This window comes from Canis lupus, chromosome 31 (genome assembly GCF_003254725.2).
Source record: "Canis lupus dingo isolate Sandy chromosome 31, ASM325472v2, whole genome shotgun sequence".
NCBI lineage: Eukaryota > Metazoa > Chordata > Mammalia > Carnivora > Canidae > Canis > Canis lupus.
In genome coordinates this window covers 6,030,504-6,052,693 of record NC_064273.1, presented here as the reverse complement: position 1 = coordinate 6,052,693, position 22,190 = coordinate 6,030,504, and the positions used below count along the sequence as shown (strand labels likewise).

Genomic DNA, 22,190 nt, shown 5'->3' with positions numbered 1-22,190 from the left:
ATGTCTTTATTGTTTAAGCCACATTTAGCGGGGTCTTCTGTTACTTACAGACTAAAGCATTCCAACTGATAAAAGAAGTAAGTTAAAAGAATGCAGTTCATACCAGTGTGGTTGCTTTTCTCACAGGCAAAGGCGAGGCAAAGAAGAAAGGGTATAACTGGTTTACTAATGAGCTTTTTGTGGATGTGGTCATTTAGAGCTTGAAATGTATTTCCCCATAGAAATGTTATAAATGGTGTCCAGGTTCCCAAGGTAAACCCATAAGGCCTATTTAATCCAATAATGCCACAAAATCTGTACAGTCTAGGAGAACTGAATCACCTTGAAAAACAATGTTTCCTTTGGGACGAAAAGGAAATCAGGAAAAAAAAAAGTGAATTCAGAGATCTAGCTTGGCAAACAGAAAATCATCACCCCAAGAGCAATTAAACTGCGGACTTGTCTTTGCTAAGGATTGGTCAGTGGGACAGTTATTAACCCATATCTCAAAAGGCCTCTGTTGCCTGAAAGTCAGTCTGAGAGGGGTCAAAGGCTAGCCATCATACAGGAGCAGGGTAGAAGCTTGGCAAGGGGAAGGGTTAAATGCTTTCTTTCCTCTCCACCCTTAGTTTCAGGAATTTACCTGCCTGTTTCTATTTCTTTGCTACTACCTCTACTTTTTCTTTGTCTTTTGTTTTGCAGTTCTATGATTTTCTTTCTGCATTTTAAAGATTTTATTTAAATTCAACTAACATATAATGTACTATTGGTTTCAGAGGTAGAGTTTAGTAATTCATCAGTCTTACATAATACCCAGTGCTCATTACATCATGTGCCCTCCTTAATGTCTATAACCCAGAGACCCCATCCCCCCATCCCCTTACCATCCAGTGACCCTCAGTTTGTTTCCTATGATTAAGAGTCTCTTAGGATTTGTATCCCTCTCTGATTTCATCGTTTTATTTTTTCCTCTCTTCTCCTATGATCCTTCTTTTGTTTCTTAAATTCCACATATGAATGAGATTAAATGATAATTGTCTTTCTCTTACTGACTTATTTCCCTTAGTACCCTCTAGTTCCATCCACGTTGTTGCAAATGTCAAGATTTCATTGTTTTGATGGCTGAGTAGAATTCTATTGTATAAATATACGCCACATCTTTATCCATTCATCTGTCGATGGACATCTGGGGTCTTTCCATAGTTTGGCTATTGTAAAAATTGCTGCTATGAACATTGATACCTAGTAGTGCAGTTGCTCGGTCACAAGGTAGCTTTATTTTCAACTTTTTGAGGGACCTCCATACTGTTTTCCAGAGTGGCTGTACCAGCTTGCATTGCCACCAATAGTGTAAGAGGGTTCCCCTTTCTCTGCATGCCTGCCAAAATCTGTTGTTCCTGACATGTTAATTTTAGCCATTCTGATAGGTGTGAGGTGTTATCTCATTGTGATTTTGACTTAATGCCGAGTGATGTTGAACATTTTTTTCCATTTTTTCATGTGTCTGTTGGCCATGTGTTGGCCATGTGTACATGAAATGTCTGTTCATGTCTTCTGCCCTTGATGAAGTCCAAATAGTTCATTTTGCCTGTTTCCATTGCCTTTGGAGATGTGTCTAGTAAGAAGTAGCTGGGCTGAAGTAAAAAAAGTTGCTGCCTGTTCTCCTCTAAGATTTTTTTTAAAAGATTTTATTTATTTATTCATGAGAGACAATAAGAGAGACACAGAGACACAGGCAGAGGGAGAAGCAGGCTCCATGCAAGGAGCCCGATGCGGGACTCGATCCCGGATCCCGGGATCATGCCCTGAGCCGACGGCAGACGCTCAACTGCTGAGCTACCCAGGTGTCCCTCCTCTAAGATTTTGATAGAGTCCTGTTTCACATTTAGGTCTTTCACCCATTTTGAGTCTATTTTTGTGTATGATGTGAAGGTGAAGAAATTTTCCAGTTTCATTTTTCTGCACGTGGCTGTCCAATTTTCCCAACACCATTTGTTGAAGAGACTGTCTTTTTTCCATTGGATATTCTTTCCTGCTTTGTCGAAGATTAGCTGACCGTAGAGTTCAGGGTCCATTTCTGGGTTCTCTATTCTATTCCATTGATCTATATGTCTGTTTTTATGCCAGGATCACACTGTCTTGATGATCACAGCTTTGTCAATAGAGCGTGAAGTCCGGGATTGTGATGCTACCAGTTTCAGTTTTCTTTTTGAACATTCCTTTGGTTATTCAGGGTCTTTTCTGGTTCCATACAAGTTTTAGGATTATTTGTTCCACTATCACTACTGTTGTTCAAGATAGTACAAGAAGTCTTAGCCTCAGCGGTCAGACGTAAAAAAAATAAAAAGAATAAAAGGCATCTGAATTGGCAAAGAAGAAGTCAAACTCTCATTCTTTGTAGATGACATGATTCTGTCTGTGGAAAACCCAAAAGACTCCACCCCAAGACTGCTAGAACTGATACAGAAATTCAGCAAAGTGGCAGAGTATAAAATAAACACACAGAAATCAGTTACATTTCTATACACTAACAAAGAGACAGAAGAGAGAGAAATTAAGGAGTCAATCCCATTTACAATTGCACCCAAAACCTTAAGACACCTAGCAATAAACCTAATCAAAGAGGCAAAAGATCTGTACTCGGAATACAATAGAACACTCATGAAAGAAGTTGAGGAAGGCACAAAGATGGAAAAACGTTCCATGCTTATGGATTGGAAGAAAAAATATTGTTAAAATGCCTATGCTACCTAGAGCAATCTATGCATTCAATGCCATCCCTATTGAAATACCATCAACTTATTTCACAGAATTGCAACAAATAACCTTACCTACTGTTTCTAATAAAGCAATTATCTTCCTTTCTTTTCTCTGAAGTATTAATAACTTGTGGCACATTCAGGCAGAATTAAGAGTGTCATGTTAATATTGCGTTTGGTTTTGTCACTCTGAACACCAGATCCTAGATGCTAATGGTGAGAAATTGTCCACTACCTAAGGTATCTATATATAAGTAGAGCTATGGGGGAGGATATTTAACTTGGGATCAAGTGGCAAGGCATTCTACCAATAGTAAATTAATTTGTGTTTTGTTCAAAGCAATGAACTGGAAAGGTGAGAGAATTCTGTTGGTTGCTTCTCCCTAAGACTCAAGAACCGTGTTAGGTTTTGTGTTCTGAGTTATGAACTTCTTGCTTGTGGATTTCTTGACCACTCTTACATGGCAGGGCCAAGAGCTGAAGACAACTCCCACTCTTGTCTTTGTTTATTTGTGTTTTCTCTAAACCTAAATTTGTAGAGGAGAAGGTAGACAAACTGGGGCGGGGGGGGGGGGCGGGTGGGGGGAGATTGGCTTTCCAGGAGTTTTCTCAGAAGCTTAGGACATGAATGAAGATATAAGAGGGTACATTCACTGAGAGAAACCTGAAGCCTGTTCCTACTCTGAACACTTAAGATGTGTCCAGATGGGGTAGGGAGCAGTGGAGTTTAGTTCTTGTGATAGGCAATAAAAACGATTATAATAATATATAGAGTTGATCACACATAAATAATATATAAAAGGTTATATGTCTTATATGTATCTGAGGAATTCTCTGCTTTTTCCAATTTTCACCAAGTCCTGTGAATATGAACATGATTTCTACTATACTGCACTTAAAGTCTCCTTTATGCAAAACCCAATATCATATGGATTTCTTATGCACACAACTCCTTCGAGAATTGCTAGAGATTTTTAATGGATAATAACCACAAGGAGTAGGAAGTAGGGATTAGGCAAATGATTCCTTTTTTTTGCTATTTTAACACTATTTTCTTTTACTTAGACCTTCACTTCTATTTCTATGTCTTAACCTGTCCAGGCTGCTGTAACACAAATACCATAGACTGGGTGGCTTAAAAACAACCAAAATTTATTTCTCACAGTTCTGAAGACTGGAAGTACCAGCATGGTCAGATTCTGGTGACAGCTCTCCTCTGGGTTGCAGACTGCCAATTTCTTGTTGTATCCTTACATGATGAAATATAGAGAAGAAAGACATGGTCTCATGATTTTTATAAGGGTACTAATCTTAATCATGAAGGTTCTTCTGTCATGACTTAATCTTTATCACCTCTCAAAGGCTTCACCCCCTAATACTTATCACATTGGAGGGCAGAATTTCAACATATGGATTTTGGGGGATACTACATCTTTAACTCCAGGAGCTACTAAAGAAAGAGACATGAATTAGGTCCTTAGAATTCTGAGAACTGATGAAAAAAAGCAGTCTTACAATTACATCTTGCAAAATTATGCTTTATACAATAAGCTCAAGAAATACATCCTCACAAAAAGTAAGTGAGAATATATTAGGCTGGGGAAAGTCCCCAGTGAGGCTTCTCCAGGATCTTATTTTTCATAGGAAATATATTTGGATCCCAGCAAGGGTCATCTGCCTCAGTGAGGTTTACCAAGTGTAATAGTGAAATAATTGTCTATTGCTGTGTAACAAATTAATTCAAACTTAGCGGCTTAAAACAAACATATTTCTTAATTCATAGTATCTGTGAATCAGGGGTCTGGGCAACTTTTAATGGGCCCCCCGCTTAAGGCTTCACAAGGCTGCAAAGTGTCCACTGGGCTATGTCCTCATTTGGAGAAATACTCACTTTGAACCTCATTTACCTTGTTGGGCTTATAGCTATATGACTGAGGCTGGTTTTGCTGGCTCTCATCTGGAGGCCACCCTCAGATCCTAGAGGACACTTGGAGTTCCTACAGGATACCCTCAGTTCCTTGCCACATAGACTTCCTCAACATGATTGCTTACTTCATTAAGCTAGCAATGAGACATCCCTTCTCTCTCTAGTCTGCTAAAACTGAGTCTTGTGTAATGTAATATAATCATGAGAGTGACCTCCTGTCACCTTTGTGATATTCTACTGGCTAGAAGCAAGTCACAGATCCCACCCACATTCAAGGATGGGGGCTTATATAAAGGCATGGCCACAAGGAGACATCAGGAAGTGGAAATTTTTGAGGGATCATCTTGGAGTCTATTTACCACATCAAGATTAATAAACCTCAACTATACCCTAAAACTCTGAAATAATTGCAGTATATGACTGTAAAAATTGTCTTTAGCACATATCCTAGATCTGGATTCTGGGCTCAATTTCTTACTATGTCATTAGCATCATCTTGTACCATCATATTTCAACAACATAATCCTGAGCAGTCCGTACACAAATACAAATTAGGCCAAGAAGACATTGGACATGCAATGCTTTGCCAGGTTCCACAGGTCAGCCCTGCTTTTCTTTTCTTTTCTTTTTTTTCTTTTCTTTTCTTTTCTTTTCTTTTCTTTTCTTTTCTTTTCTTTTCTTTTCTTTTCTTTTTTTCTTTTCTTTTCCTTTTCTTTTTTTCTTTCTTTTCTTTTCTTTTTTCTTTCCTTTTCTTTCTTTTCTCTTTTCTTATTTGTTTCATTTTATTTTTTTAATTTAAAAATTAGATTTTATTTAAATTCAAGTTAGTTAACTGTATTATTAATTTTAGGGGTAGAATTTAGTCATTCATCGGTTGCATATACCACCCAGTGCTCATAACATCCAGTGGCCTCCTTAATGCCTATCACCCAATTACCTCATCCCCCCACCTATCTCCCCTCCAGCAACCCTCATTTTGTTCCACCTAGTTAAGAGTCTCTTATGGTTTCCCTCCTACTCTGTTTTTATCTTATTTTATTTTTCCTTCTCTTCCCCTATGCTTATCAGTTTTGTTTCTTAAATTCTGCATACAAGTGAAATCATATGGTATTTGTCTTTCTCTGACTTATTTTGCTTAGCATAACACACTGTAGTTCTATCCACATTATTGCAAATGGCCAGATTTCATTCTTTTTGATGGCTGAATAATATTATATATATATATACATATACATATACATACCACCTCTTTATCCATTCATTGATTGATGGATATCTGGGCTCTTTCCATATTTTGGTTATTGTGGACATTGCAGCTATAAACATTGGAGTGCACTTGCCTCTTTGAATTACTATTTTTGTATCATTTGGATACAAATAGTACAAAATATCCTTTGGATACTAGCAGTGCAATTGCTGGGTGGTAGAGTAGTTCTGTTTTTAACTTTTTGAGGAATCTCCATACTGTTTTCCAGAGTAAAGTCAGCCCTGCTCCTGAAAGCCAGGTAGAGAGAGGGATTACTACAAGGGTCTAATCAGTTCATTGTACTTCTACCACTGTAGAGTTACTATTGAATATGATTGGTTTTCTAGTGATGGTGTATTAGGTGGTTTAGATCCTTGTGTAAACTATGCAGGAGCCCAAAGTTTATAGCTTTTGGTCACTGTTTTTACAATCATAAACCAGGACAATTATAGCCTTGCCTCCTTAAGGAATCCCACTGAGCCCAGATCAAACATATTTTTCTCTTTCCTCCCAGTGAATTCACCTTAGGGATATTAGGGTGCCAGTGGGCTCTCAGAGTTTAGACAGGGCTATGTCCCTTCATTAAATAGTTTTCCTTAATTTCTATCATCAGGGAAAAGTGGTTGAGATTTTGCATCCTTTGTTTACCAAGGGTTCCTAATGTAAATTGGTGTACCCACTTCTGATGCTCTGATTACCAAGAGTTAGGTGCAGCCCTGCTAAATCTAACAAAAGATTTATTCAGTGAGAAACGACTTTGTCTTATGTCTGTATAACTGCATAACTGCACAGAATAGAGAAGAATGGTTTTAAGATGACTTTTTTACCTCTGCCTAAACAGAGGAGCAGCTGGTACTATGCTCAGTAAAACAAATTAAAGCCCTGCCTCACTAGGCATTCCAGGCACTGCATTACACTGGTATTTTATTATATACATCTTTGAAGCAGTCTTTAAGTACTGAGTCTTTATCACTTGAATTCTATGGGAGGTTTTACTCTTCTTCATTATGCTGCCAAATGCTGGCTAGATGCTACAATTTTGTCATTGCATCTCCAGAAATCTTTGCTTGCTTTCTCTAACGCATGTTGTAGCTATAGGACTAGTGTTTTAAGGTCCTGTTTTTGGGAAAAGTCCCAACTGAAAACAACTGCCCCTCTGGGCAGAAACAAAGAGGCCGTGGCATTTCTTATGCAGCATGTTATTTCCGGTGTTACAGGTTAACTTTTTCACATAGTCCCAATATGGTTATACAAGTACATGGGACTTGAGACTTTTCTAGATCCTTTAATAGCTAAGAATAAAGAAGTAAGAAGTGGAAGTTGGCTAAAAAAAATTTTCTGGTCTTTGCTATTTATACTTTGCTTTCTACTTATGCCTCTCCCTGAAAATCCATGAATATCTAAATTTTAGGTGTCTATTTTTCTCTAATTAAATCTATGAGCATATGAATGCTGTGATAACTTTTGAGTGCCGAAGTTAGAAGAGTTTATATTTCAGAATATATCTTGACTAATACCTTTCAGGAAATGTTAATACAGCAGAGGAAAGGACCTGGTACCTTGAGGTGAAGAAAAAAAGGATAGAAAAGTAGGACACGTGTCGAGTTGGGGATGCCATTCCTGTCCTTATAAGATCTCTGTACTAGAACTGAGTGTCTAGGGTATATTGAATGGACACAGTTGTTAATTGTGGTCTTCCTAGCTACCGTTAATCTTCCTATTACTGGCTGAACTTGGGCATAAGAGATAGTCTCAGGAAGTATTAATCGAGTGGAGCAGAAAAGGAAGTCAAGAGAGAAATCCCAAAGCCACAACAGAGAAAAAGGGAGGGCATAAAATTTCCTGTAGGCATCACTCTTCACAGATAGGATAGCTGTTTTTATAAAAAGCCATTTATATATAAGAATGTAACATACCCACACGCATGCGCACGCATGCACAAGCCCAGTTAAAACTGCCTACGTACCTTTTGGCTGATACAGCTAATGCAACTTATTACAATCAGAGTTTCTAGTTACAGACAACAGAACTCTAGCTAATGAAAGCAGAAAGTGATTTATGGAAAGACATGGTAGCTCCTAAATCAGTGGGAGAGCTGAATACTGAATGCTATGACAACTCCCAAAACCATGCCGTGGAAATGGAGTACCCTCTGCTAAGATCAGAAATTTGTTGAATCAGGAAGCTGCTCTTATAAGTACTTGCTCCAGAATAGCCACCTCTGCCAAGAAACTGTATCAGTAACATGGCAGATCAGTAATACAGATATCATACTACCTGTGACTAAATTCTAAATTAGAGACTTAAGACGGTACACCTGGATAGGTGAACCTAAATCATATCTTGAAGCTTAGCTACAAGGGAATCTGGGAAATATTGTTTTTTTCCTATTCTGCCAGCCTCTGCTTGCTAGGAATCGCAACAAGTGTTGATCAAGGTGCACTGTTATATTCTATCACTCTACTGGAGGCCATGGCATTTCTTAGTAGTTAGTAGAATAGCAAAGAATCCTTATTCAAAAAGGAGGAAAGTATGACACAATTTAAGTAAAGAGATAACAACAAAACAAAACAAAGCAAATTTAATCATGACTGGTCAATAAGATCAACAGAATATGGCTTGTGACTTCTGAGCCTATACGATAAATAGCATTGCCATTTCTGCCTTGATCTTTTGGACTTCTTGCTCTGGAGAAAACCAACCTCCATGTTGTGAAGGCACACAGGCAGTTCCATGGAGAATGCTGTTTGGAGAGGAACCAATTTGCCCACATCAACTTGCTATGATGTAAGTGAGCCACTGGGGAGGTACATCAGCAGCTCTAGCCGGGCCTTCGGGTAACTGTAGCACCAGCAGACATCTGACTGCAGCCTAAAGAGTCTGAGCTGGAACACCCAACCCAACCTTTTCTGAATTCCTGACAGAAATGGAGGGAGAAATACATGATTGTTGATACTTTGAACCACTTCATTTTGAAGTGATTAGTCGCACAGCTGTAGGTCAGTAACAGAAGCTTCTTCTGTAGTGAGGCCAGGAAAGCGTCTCTAAAGACATATTTGGTAGGATCTGAACAAAGAGTAGTTACCAGCTATTTGACACTTAAAAAGTTAAGTCTTTCAGGCAGAAGCAGTAGCAGATAGTGACCACAAGGTAAGGGAGAACTTGACTTTCCAAGGGACAGAAGAAATGTGAGTGTGTGCAGAGCATAATGAGTGGAATCAAAGAAGGAAGAAGTAGGGAGAGATAAGTGGAAGTCAAAAGTCAAATTCTTTAAAGTATTATAGGTCCTGATAAGGAATTTTGATTTTTTTCTAAGTGCAGTAGGGGTTATCAAAATGTTTTAGTCCTGCTAGTGATGTGAGGTTAGAATGGTAGCAAAGGAAATGAGTCTTCTTGATACACTTAATTGAGAAGTTCTGTTGTGACAGAGGAGAAGATACAGGGTCAAGTGATTTTTTTTTTTCTTTTTACAAATAGGTACAATTAAGGCCTGTGTGGATGCTGATAGAAATGGTTTTAGAGTGAGGGAGAAATTAATGGTGTGGGAGATCAAATAAATAATTGAAGGACAGTTGTCTTTAAATAGGCAAGATGGATAAATCAGGATGAACCGAAGAGGCTATCCCTCAGTAGAAGGAAAAGCAGAGAAGAGGCCAGATACATGAGACATAGGCAGTTAGACTGATGAATCTGGAAAAATGAGGTGATTTTGTCAATTGAATCTAGTTTCTCAAGATGTTTGGTTTAATTGTGAGTTAAAATTGGGGATGTAGGAGGTTAGATATTTGTGCTGCCTATCTGAATAAATGGAACTCTCAGTTGGAATTTCTATTGCTTTCCACTTCTACAGAAAAAAATGACAAAAATAAGAAAAACAAGTTGATATGAGTTATTTAGTCCAAAAAAAGCATGGCTAGTGGCAAGGGAAGATACTAGTGGCAAGGAGGAGAGAATGAAATGAGAGAAAGTTTTCTTATCTTATCCTCCCTAAAATCCTAGAATGTTAGATTTAGAGGGAAGCTTAGATCAATAATATTTAGGCAAAAGAACACTGTCTGAAACTTTTTTTGGAGAGGGGATCTTTTCTGTTCCTTTTAATTTGGTTGGCCCAACCAAGCAGGTATTTATATTCATAAAATGAACTGATAATTTCTGTTTTTGTCACCAGTGGATCCAGCATGATCAAAACTAAAAACTTGGGACTCTGCTGAGAGGCACCAGTAATTATCTGGTGGGATTTATTCATTCACCAAAATTGGCTAAATGCTTACTTTGTTCACTGTGGTGTTCTACGTCTAGGTGATAGGAAACAACAATGAGTAAATAAGACAAACTTATTTTGGCTGGGTCCTATTCTGGCATTCATCTACCATGGAGATAAACAAGCATGTTTTCCATCTTTCAGCTACATAAAGCACTTCTGCTATACCTAGACACAGTATAAAGTAGTGTTCAGAGTGTGGACTCTGAGACCAACAAGGTTTAAATCCTTAAGCTTTCTGTACCTTATTTCCTCATCTTCACAGTGGGTATAGTGATAGAACACCCCTCATTCAGTTTCTGAGATAATTAAATTAATTTTTCACATAAAATATTTAGTGCAGAGCCTGGCACATAATAATTGTTATGTAAGTGATTCTTATGAACTAATATGAATGTATCTTCTTCATAAAATTAAAGACTCAGGTTTTTCAAATAAATTTTAATTTAAACCAGACATAATTTAGAAATAAAATGGTATGATATAACCTGTTCCCCACTCACATAATTATGTAAGGACTTCTAAGGCCAGTGTGTCTCTGTATATATAAGCCTATTTATTTGCACATTCCACTCTCCTATGGAAATTATATGTTCACAGGAGGAATCTGGTATTGGTTTTGATAATATTTTTATTCTGATAAAGTTTATTTTCATGTCACAATTTTGGAACTCTATTTCCCAACTTAGTACTAAAATTTGAGTTAGTGCTGGAACTAAAAATGTCGAATCAGAATCAAACAACCCCACAAATCAATCATTCAATAATTTGAATTCATACAAAGTGTGTATGTTGTTTTGCAAAAGCAAATCACATGAATATCAGGAAGTCTCTCCATCAACATTGCCCTTCTAAGTATAATAAATGCTTCAATTGTATTTATGCCTTTAAAACCTAGCTTCTCCCCATCCCCCACTGATGAAAAGGTACATGTTTCCATTTAAGCCTATACAGATCAATTATTTAGCTTTTTGCAGGTTTCTTTTAAACATAATTACCTTGAGAAAGAAAGATGAGTTCATGAAAGCTTCTAAGGAATTTATGAAAAAAAAAAAAAGGTGTCCAAGTTGCTTTTCATTTTTAGAGGGCTTTTTTCTCTATATATTTAAAGACTACATTATGCAGTCATTCATTCTGTAAATTAAACCTTTTGATTCCGAGTAGCATTATGCAAAGCCAGCTTATTGTACCTATTTGCAAATACACTATATTAGTGAATGCTTTCTTTTTCTTTGCCTAAATTGCCAAAGTGTGTCACAACAAAGGACATCTTAAATGTTACCAAAATAGAGAGTTTTGTGTAAGCTATGATAAGCACAATTTATGGTATAGTCACTCAAGACACCCAAAGAGATGTGAAACTATGAGATGGAAAAAAAAAAAAATGAAAGCACTGTGAAAAAGTTAAAAGCACAATAACATGAATGTCATGGAAAAGTCACCTAGAGGCACCTAATCGTTGAAGCCCAACTACTAATGTGAGGAAAGTTTGATGAAACTAGGCTTTGGGGATTTTTTCCCATTCCTACTCTTTACTTGCTCCAAAAGTAACTGTTGGCATTTCAGATTCCCTGGGGTCTTCTAAGGTGGGGCAAGAGACTTGTTGGAACAGATTCTCAGAAACAGAGCAGAGGAAATATAGTAAAGCTGAGTTGCTTGGATATTCCAGACAATTCTGTCACTATTTTTGAACTATTATTGATCCACTAACCCTCTCTCCTCTGTTCCCTTCATTCTGTTAGTTGTATTTTAATAATTACTTACGTGGGACATCACAAAATCCCAGTGATAGGACAGGCTCTGAGGAGCAGAGATGGATATGATAGAGCGAAGATGTTTCTGTATCTTTGTCTGGTCTTTAGCCACCATATTTAGCAAACAGAAAATTAAAAACAAAAAAAAGGACTTGAAAAGTGCTTTGTGTTATTCATGTAGAGGGAGGAAGTTTGCACAGGGCCAATGAATCAGGGAGAAAACACAAAAAAGAGCTGAGTGCAGAAAAGAAAAAAAAATCTTTTAAGATTTTAAGAGGAAAAGGAGCTTAGATTATGTTATCTATACTAAAGCGTTGTCCACTTAAAGGTGCTTTTGTTGAGTCAAGATACTCTCAGATACTTATACACTGTACAGATACAGAAAATATTTAAGAGAAAACACATAAGAAGCATTGTCTGATGGCTATTCCTAAAATAAAAATGCACTTCTAGCTGAATTTAATATAAATTAGATTTAATATAAATCTCAATATAAATTAAGAGAAAAAAGAGAAACATGGACTATTTATGGAGGCAAGGAGATTAAGGAACAATCTAATATTCAATAGTTTTTCATTTATCCATGTTATATATATGTGTGTGTATATTTATTTTTTTTCATAGTTTATTGTCCTGGGTGGTTTGTTCATTTGCTCGACAGTATTTACATTTCTACACTCCCTTGGAGTTCTCATATCACTTCTGCTACTCATTACCTCACCTCCTTTAACTCTCCGAGATACTGATGAGGTCTTCTTTTGAGAAGAGCATGAGATGAAAATATTTAAGTTCAGAATATGATTTACATTGCACTTGGGAATACTGTGATAGTGAAAAAAAATACAAATTCATAAACAAATCACTGATGGAGCTTCAGAATGTTTTGTTTTTTTACAGACCCTGCATGTGTACGATTTCAGTATAGTTTAACAGTGATACAGTAAATGTTTGAAACTAATTGTGCCTTAAAAAGTTTTTGTTGTTGTTGTTGTTTGTTTTGTTTTTGCCTACAGAGAAAAAGCATTTGAAGATGAAAACGGATACTAGGTATGGCGTAACTTGAGTTTTACAAGTGAGCCTGTGTTCTTCAGTGATACACTTGTTCATGATAACCTACGGGAGATGTGCAAATTTATAACAAAAAAAAATCTGTTTTCAATAAGGTCTATACAACTGACAGATAGAAAGCAAATGGAAGAGAAAAATTTTGGTCTCTGGGGCCTAGCTTGCAGAGATCTTAATGCCCACAGGCCTGAGTATGGCTGAGCAAGCCCACCAGTGGCCAGAGCAACCCCCCTTCCCCAACTGCCCTTGGCCAGTCTTCTTTGGTCTTAAGCTGTATCTGTTTACCTCAGAGTGTGGTATGCAGTACATGTATTACCATTTTAAGATAGGAAAACATTGCCCTAAGGAGCCATGACTTCCTGGGTCTGAGAACTGCTTTGCATTTCTTTCTGGAAAGGAATAGTCTTTGATTGTACTCCCTGCTGTATCTATGCCTGTGTCTAGGTCTATATTCTTATCTATATCTCTTCTACAGATATTTCTTGAGCTCACACAATATGCCACCCACAGTATAAAATAATCAAAATCTGATTTTGATGAATGCAATGCAGACAAGCAATACATAAAGTGAAGACACAATCTGCAACCAATAATGACTAGACACTTTGTCTAATTTATACAATATTTCTATTATAAAGTGAATCTTTTTATTCTTTTTTTTAAAATGCATCCCATCTTTCTTGTGCCGTAACCTAGGTAAGGTTAATATCCTGGCATTGCTGAAAATCAACCTCAGATTTTGCTTGTGCTTCAGAGCCAAAATATAACCTGAAGACAGAGTTTGGGATAAAGAGGAACAATAGCTTTGTTGCTTTGCCTGGCAAAGGACGCTTCAGCAGGCTATGGCCTTCAAAAAACTTCAAGCCCTCCAGAGAAAGGGGCTGCAGGGCTTCATAGAGAAATATGGATCTAGCCAGTTTTGACAGGAATTGTGTATGTGCTGCCAGCCTCATCAATTAGTCATTTTCAGGGTTTTCAGAAAAAAAAAAAAAAAAAAAGATTCACTGAAACAAAAGGCTAGGAAGAGAGGGGAGGAGGTGCACAGAAGAGAGGAAAAATGTTACTTCAAAATTGAGCTTCGCTGAAACATTAGTGGAGCCATTTTGATTTCTGTTCTTCATTCTTTTAAGCAGTTTCACCTGCTTTCGAAATATGAGACTTTATTCTGGTTCATGTCTATGAGACTGGATTATCTGTTACTCTTAATATTATTGATTTTGGAGATCCTTATCTTGGTATTTCTAAGGAAAGAGCCAAAATATCCTGGTATTTCTGTTTGTGAAGATTCAAAAGCAATGAAGCAAGATATTTCCCTTGAATGCTGTTACTCACGACAAAGGAGCTAACTGCTTAATTCCAGGGGTCTGTTATTATTTGTAAACTGGTTCTTAAATAAGGATACTTACAGATGCCTCTTGCTCCAGATGGTACCATTTAACTGCCTGTGTCACTCATGAGTGGTTTTCTGCTTTAGCTTTAAACAAATACTCAACACAGCAATTCTGTTATCAAGAATTCTCTCTTAAAATTGGAACAAAATCCTAAAGTGCTGCATGAAGTGACAGCAAAAGCAATTTCCTTCAGCGTGGGACACATGGGTTAAAAATAAACAGAGCATAAAGGTACTGATTGGGATAAAAAAAGAACTGTAACCAAGTGGAAAGGGAAAAGATCTCTGGACTTACTCTGAAGATCTGAGTACAAATCCTTGCTCTGCTACTTAATACCTGGTACCCTGATAGGTCTCAAAAAATGTAAGGATAAGGTCATCCCTTTTACAGGATTTGAGGACTAAATAAAATAATCAGTAATCCCCCACATTATATCTGATGGATGTTGGTAGATGTGACCATGGGAAAAAACATGTTTTGTGATCCCCCCAAGAAGACGTATGTGTTCCTTAAACTTGTTTGGCCCTCAACCAGCACAACTACTTGGAAAAGTGTTCTCCCATGGAAACATTTTGGGAACTTTTACTCTAGTCACTAAAATGCTATTCAAACTTAAGCTGTTAAAATTTTAGATGTAACAGTAGACAGTAATCTGGGATCTGAATTTTACTGATTTGTGTTCTGAGGAAATTTCCTATCTGATTCTCTAAAATAAACAAACAAAAAACAAGACAAATAAAAAATCTTTTTGAGCCCACAGGCTCAGAGAATGCTAGCTATACTTCTTAGCTTTATGTTTAAAACATAACTTGATGCTATTTTGCCTCCTTCAAGGAATTTTTACTCTGGAATTTTCTTAGTATGGCTTAAACTGAAGCTCTGTGAAAACTTTAATGTTATTTTTGCATTAATTTTAGTAATACCTAAAAAGTATGTGAGTATTAGAGAAATAGCTTAAGTAGTCAGTAAATCTTGGATTTAAACCCTAAAAGCCACTTGTTTTGTGATCTTTACAATTTATATACTTCTCCAGCCTTGGTTTTCTTATATATAAAGTAGGGATAGTAACATCTACCTTCTAGAATATTTGGAAAGTACAAAGAAGGAAATCATTAGATGAAAGCAATTGACACGCAACTATGATACTTTTGAATGATAATAAAAAGTCATGCATTCCTCTATTTAAATGAAGATGTTCTTAGCAGTGGGAATTAGTAGACCACAAATTCCCGGTTTTTAAAAATTAGAAACAGGGGCGCCTGGGTGGCTCAGTCAGGTGGTTAAGTGGGTAAGCAGCTGACTTTGGATTTTGGCTCGGGTAGTGATCTCAGGGTCTTGGGATTGAGCCCCAGGGCTCTGGCTCCTTGCTTAATGGGGAGTCTGCTTGAGGATTCTCTCTCTCCCTCCCTCCTCTCACTGCTCACACTACCTCTCTCTAAAACAAATAAATAAAAATCTAAAAAAAAGTTAGAAACAAACATCTTTACTAAAACACCTTTACTAAAACAACTCTAAATGATGCAGTTAAATTTCAATTTATATTGCAAAGAATAAAAATATCTAATTTATGGAACACATCTGTATGAGAATCTTTCCTCAGATATTTCTTTCATATTTCTTCTCTGTGTCCTTTTGCATGCTCATTGTTCCTTAGCTCTTGTATGGGATTTGAATTTTAGCAGTTGTGCTTTTAAAGTTCTAAACTATCTTTTTCGCCTCATTTTATTTTATATTTTTGATGGTCTCAGGAATAATATCAAGTATATTGATTGTCTCATTTTAAAATTTTCTGCCTCTTATATTAACACTTTCTTCCACTTTCAGTTTCTATTTCATCAGTCTAATAATCACTGGCACATGTGAAAATCCTTATGAACATTGGTTCAGACTGTAGGGGCCTCACAGAGGTAAGGATGGAAGAGGTTCATAGCTGATGGTTGTGTTTTAAGACCCATAAAGAGGTTGTCATTGTACCTCAAGTACTGTTCTATTAGCAAATGGTAACCTGGAATAAAGCTCCAGCACCCACTCTGGCATCTCCAGTAGCAATGCCAGATTCCTTTCTTTTTAGAAACCTGTCCTAAGGCTTTACCCTTGAGACAAATGCTATGGCAAATCTGAGAGCAAGGAGCTCACATGGCTGCTCCATAGCCCCTCGATTAATTTACATCACAAATTGCCCCAGAGTTCTGTTTCTCAGACTAGATTATTCTGGAGTTCTGAGGGAAATAGTCACATAGGAGCAAGTCTGTATTTTCCCTATATCCTACTAATGGTTACTAAGTCTTTTAAATTTTCTCATCTATCTCCAAATATTTTGTATTATCAGAAGTTCTTTAACTTTCTGGTCAATACTATGAGTTTATTATAATTTTCTAATTGCTTCTTTCTCTCCAATAGGATATTTTTTTTTTTTTTTTTGGCGGGGTGTTGGAGACAGGGAGAGGTAAACTCCTTATCTTGAAATGGGTAACTTTAAAAGATTTATGTCTTTTTAAGATCATGTTTTTGAGTCCATACATGGTCACAATGAGAACTGTTCTCATTCTCTTTTTAAAACATATTTGACTATAACCACCCAAGAGTTTTATTTCTTAACTTTTGTATTGGTTAAGTTCTTCAACAGAAGAAATTCTTCTTCAGAGTTGAATATGCATTATTTATGTATTCATTCATTCATCAGATATTTGTTAAGCACATCATAGATACAAGATGATGAAGAAATCTGGACAAAGCCTCACTAACAGAGAACTCCACTTCTTTTCTGTAAATGCAGAACAGGTTTTCTTTATTTTTGCCCATGAGAAGAGGGGATTTGTCTTTACTTTTCTGCTTATTTAAACTGTTAGCATAGCATATGTTTAGTTTTTGTTTTAAAAATTTTGCTTTATTAGATAAAAATCTTCATTCTAACCTAGCAATTGAAAAGAATATTTAAGATTAACTATCAAGCTTCAAATATAACAGAAAATTCAAATATAACAGGTTTTAATTTCACCATTTATACCATGTATGTTCTAGAGACATCCTAATAAAATTGTTGTCATCATATAGGATATAACTGATGGCCCTAGTACACGTGACAGTTTTTAAATTAAATTATCAGAATTTATTTATTTATTTTTAATTTTTTTAAAATTTTTATTTATTTATGATAGTCACATACAGAGAGAGAGAGGCAGAGACACAGGCTGAGGGAGAAGCAGGCTCCATGCACCGGGAGCCCGACATGGGATTTGATCCCGGGTCTCCAGGATCGCGCCCTGGGCCAAAGGCAGGCGCTAAACTGCTGCGCCACCCAGGGATCCCCAGAATTTATTTTTTATAGGTTTCCCAAGACATGTAGAATTAAAATATATTTTGCCTATTTTGAAGAAGGAACTTCCTGAGATTAAAATGGGATGAGTTTCCAAGATTGTTTATGGAAATCCTTTTCTGGAGAGGTTATGGAACAATGTGTCCTCCTCTGTCTTTGGTAATTTAAATGTGATTATCCTTGAAGTCCAGAGACTAGACAAAGTAGCCTCCTATGTACGGTCCCTTTCAATCCTGTGACCTGTGCACAGCTCAATCTCATCATCTGCACCAAGTGCAGTGTTTGTGAAAATGCCAAATGCACATGAAATTACCCTGTGCATATGCAAATGGGTTTATAGGATAAGAGATAGCTTGTTAATCCTGGAGGTCTGTGCCTTTCAAACTGGAAGGTGCATGACCCCAAGGATACGGAGTGCTATGCCAGGATATATCTGAAGCTGGGTTATGCACATGGTCTGTCTTCTTGTCCTGTCAATAATGCTAAATATATTAGAGACATACATTTTGATTTTCAATTTTATTTTTAGTATAATAAACATGGATATATTATGGAATAGGAATCACAAATTGTTTCATTAATTAATAAATAAGATGTAAGTTCAAAAGAATTTCAGACAACTTTGGATTGTTCCCCCAGTGCCTCTCCAGGGGCACTCATTCACTCTCTTTTCCCATACCTTGATGGCAATGGTCTCAGGGCTTTTATGCAGGCCATAAATGTATGGCCTGAAATACTGGTTTCACTGCCATCTTATTATCACAGCTTGAGTAACAATGTTTTTTTAATGGTAGTGGTTAATGTATCTAGATTCAATAAAATTTTGCTTTGAGACTAGCAGATTAGAACTTGATCTTTTTACAATTTGATAAAAGGGTAATATACCAGCCTCATGATCATATCTATATCTCTTTTTAAATTTATTAGTTATTTTGAGAGTTTCAAGCATTACCATCTGATTGACAGTTAAATACCAAAATGCATCAAACATGCAAAATTGTCCTTAGAACCTTTATAGATTATGCTGTGCATGGTTAGTTACCAGCCTAGCACCAGCCCAGCTCATCTTCTCCACTTTGATTGTACTCAGACTCTCTTTTTTGTGAATCTCTAAGTTATCATCTCAAGGCTTTCAAATCTGACTCTCTAGATGGTATTAAAATACCCTGGAAATCATGAAGAAATTTGAGATAAACTGCATGCATATTCAAATTACTGAAATGACAGTTTTATTTTTAGTTAATTTTCATTTATGGATGCCTCTCAATTTTCTATCAAAACTTAGATAGACAGAGCCATGAATTCCGACAATTTTTTCCATTTCTGGTGTCTCTTTTAGAGATCTTTACAAATAGAAAAATCTGAAGAAGAAAAAAAAAAAGAAAAAAAGAAAAATATGTAAATACAGCTACACTTGTTAACTTCACACCTTTTTTCCCCTCAGTAAGCATCCCTACCATTTAAGTCCAAGCCAGAGCCGGATATAGACTCTGAGAGGTGAGTGGGCACATTATTTTTCTTGCTTATCCTATTTCTCTTTAGAGACTGCTGGGGAAAAATATTGATTCTCCTGTAGCTTTCCTTTTATATCTGTGGGAAACATCAGACTAATGGAATATAATAAGCCAGTCCTGATATTTCTACTTTTTGCCAAGAGTAAAAAACATTGAGATGTGTACTGTCCTGCCCAGTTCATTTTTAAGCAGTCCTCTCTCTACCCATGTGACTCAGCAAAAATAATTTCATGAATGAATTTTGGCATACTTGATTTGAAATTCTGAATCAGGAACCTATAAAAGCAAATACCTGATAATCAAAATAATCATCCAAACGTTAGAGTTGGAAGGCATCATTCAGGTCCAAATTGCTATCTAAGGTCATTCAGCCTCTTGGACATTTTCAGTAAAAAGTGTCACTTTAAATACTTTTAGCAAAAATTCATTGCCCCAAATGGACAATCACATTGGCAAATTTCACTGTTAAAAAGTGTGACCTTAAAATTAATCCCAAATCTGCCATTTTATATTTTATATCTACTGCTTCTGGTAATGTTCTCTGAAATAAATAGTCTTATCCTTCTTCATGGTGTATTTCAAATATTTGAAGAAATCATATCTTCTATTAATCTAGTGGTTTGCTAGACCTAGCATATACCAGGTTACAAGAGCTAATCTTTTAAATTTTTAGGAAGTTTACAAACTGGTAGTTAAAACTAGCCATTATTAAAAATTAAATTATACAAACTTAAATAAATTATATTTAAAAGATAACATACAGCTCATCACCTCCTAATTAGTTTACTCTTATCTATGATTTAGGTTATTTATACCTATAGTTGCATGATAGAAATACTATATATTGTTGTACTACTGCATATCTCTTCCCAATCCTGCATTAAATGATCGCATATTGGTAGTTTGAAATTGGCCATGGTGAGAGTATTTATACTATAGAAATTAACAAATGCTAAAAATAAGGCTTTTCTCTCTCTTTTTTAGAGAGCTGCTGATCATAAATTTACTCTACATCATGGCCTCATCTCTGATCTATCATGAACATTTAATGCAATTCCTTTTATCATCTTATAACCTTTCAAAATTAATTTCTGTATAATTTTATGAGTAGCTCTACTTCCCGCATAGCTCCTTCCAGGTGTCCATTAGTTTCTATTAGTACCCAGAACCTAAACACAAAATTCAAAATGCATTTTCCACACAAAAAAGGCCAAAATTGCAAGTTGTCCCACTTACAACACAATTTTTGAGGGGCTCCCATACTATAAATAAAACAGAATCATGAAAAAACATAGTGTGTTACAGAAATCTAAAAAAAATTAGACTTTACTAATGGCACAGGCCACAGAAGTAATATAGCGACTGTAAGCTTCAATGGTCAGAACAAATGTCAAACAGTATTCTCAGTCTCACTGCCTCATTTTAATAACAATGTGGATAAATTAAATCCTTTGTAGGGTACCCAGAATGGTAAGGAATCCAGCTTTGATTTTGTTATTCTACTATAGGCTTAAGTTTTTAACTATTTTTGGATTAAACCAATACTAATATTTGTTTATATCGTGAAGTGATTCACTAAAATTATTAAATATATAATAATTAGATAATACACCCATTGATAACTGCTGAGAATAGATTCTATTATAAGCTGACTCTTACCAATTAAAAAAAATAGATAGTATAGGTAAAGCATTCTTAAAATTAAGTTAGTTTCCATCTTCACATTCTTAAGATAATCCTCCATATTTTCAGAACAAGAAAGAAAATTACAATCTTTTAGAAGGGTGGAAATTCAAACTTTTTGTAGCGGAATAGGAAACATCAAAACCTATTCTTTGAAGTGTCATCTTATGTAATGAATACAACCAAGTAAATATGATAAAGCAATATAAACAGAGGAAATTGTGTGATGTGCAACAAACTAGATTAATATATTAAGGAAAGATAGAGACATGGAACTGGGGGGCAGAAATGAAATGAAAAAGATAAGGCAAAAGGTACTGGGAATTGGAGGATGAGGTTGCAAAGGCTGTGAAGGATGAGCTTAGTGAAGATATCCTATTTATTATTAAAGATTAGAGAACACACTTTTTATGTAGGAGGAGTCACTAAAGACATTTTAAAAAACTGTGTAGCAGTTTAAGCAATGGTATTTTACAAGTTAACACGGGCAATGTTGTGAACTGTATTGGGGAAGAGAGAAACTGAAAGGCAACATGGCCAGTAATAAGTGGATGACAATGCCATAGTCAGATCAAGTTGTAGAGACGTTTTGAGGAGTGCCAGTGGAAGGTGAAAGAGAAAAAGGCAGATTTGGCAATCGACACAGGGGTAGTAGCTAAAGCCATAAAACATAAACACGTAATAAGCAAAACCGCCAAGGGAGTAGTAAATATAAAGAAAATATACTTTCATCAGAATCTTAGGGTAGGGTGAAAAGAAAAACAAATTCAAGAAGAGAGTCTATAATGTCAAATATTGTGAGTGAGAAGCAGAGTAACACTTTTTTTTTATATTTTATTTATTTATTCATGAGACATACAGAGAGAGAGAGAGAGAGAGAGAGAGAGAGGCAGAGACACAGGCAGAGAGAGAAGCAGGCTCCATGCCGGGAGCCCGACGTGGGACTCAATTCCGGGTGTCCAGGATCAGGCCCTGGGCTAAAGGCGACACTAAACCGCTGAGCCACCCGGGCTGCCTTATATTTTCAAACAGTATTGTGCATAAGCTTCTTCATAAATATGCCATATCACTTTAATTCACATTTTGAATTGATAATTTAGACTCACTTTAAAAGACTGTGTATTATTGTTGTAAATGGAAAAAATTCATAGAAGGTCATTATAAAATTAGTAGAAAACTACTAAACCTAATAAGAGAATATTATAAGAGAATATTATATATCACTGAAAACTGACGTTTGGAGACCCAGTGGTTTATACACTATATTTCAGGGAATACAGGACTAAGAAAAGCCA

At 36.2% G+C, this 22,190-nt stretch overlaps 1 long non-coding RNA gene across 2 annotated transcripts in view; it reads left to right on the top strand.

Annotated features, from left to right (window-relative positions):
• The window catches only part of LOC112661561 (uncharacterized), a 90,551-nt gene that overhangs the window by 63,995 nt on the left and 4,366 nt on the right, over positions 1-22,190 (top strand). For both annotated transcript variants that reach the window (XR_003137790.3, XR_007407688.1), the window contains 3 exons: positions 12,940-12,973; positions 16,207-16,289; positions 19,143-19,195. This is a non-coding gene — a long non-coding RNA (uncharacterized LOC112661561). The remainder of the gene's footprint in view (positions 1-12,939; positions 12,974-16,206; positions 16,290-19,142; positions 19,196-22,190) is intronic.